Source organism: Orycteropus afer, unplaced genomic scaffold, assembly GCF_000298275.1.
Source record: "Orycteropus afer afer isolate SDZICR_OR568_19922 unplaced genomic scaffold, OryAfe1.0 scaffold00119, whole genome shotgun sequence".
NCBI classification, from domain to species: Eukaryota; Metazoa; Chordata; class Mammalia; order Tubulidentata; family Orycteropodidae; genus Orycteropus; species Orycteropus afer.
In genome coordinates, this window is record NW_006921706.1 from 2,048,613 (window position 1) to 2,049,243 (window position 631).

A 631-nucleotide genomic window follows, 5' to 3' on the forward strand; every position below is an offset into this window, starting at 1 on the left:
GGATGTCCTGGGAAAATTCGGGGACCTTCTGTGGAACTGGATCCTGTTGTGCTGCCTAAAATTGTTCTGTGAGCAAATAAGCCACCATTTGCCTGGTGATCTTGGATTCATCATCCACTGAAGTCAACAGCCTTTATACTGCCTGCCAATCTTTAGTTCATCACCCCCTGCAGCTACATAAGTCAGGAAAAGCCTCAGCTTGACATATGTCCAGGAAGTTGGGACTTACCAGCTTCTATAACCACATGAGCCATTTTCCTAAGATAAATATCCCTCTTTATGTAAGATATGGGAGCTCTGGTGGCGTAGTGCCTAAGGCATTTGACTGCTAACCAGAAGGCTGGTGGTTCAAACCACCAGCCACTCCTTGGAAGGAAGGTTGGGCAATCTACTTCTGCAGTGATACACTGGTTTTGCTTCTCTAGAAAACCTATCTAACACACCATTAGTTCTTGGTCATATGCTACCTCTTGTGATGGCTGAATGTTGACTAGTTATTTTTGATACAATGAGTCTGTGTACTCCTCCTGTCTTGTTTTGATACTTCCTGCATTTTTCAGTGTTTTGTCCATGTTGTTGTTGTTGTTATATGCCGTCGAGTCTGCCCCGACTCATAGCGACCCCTCCTTGG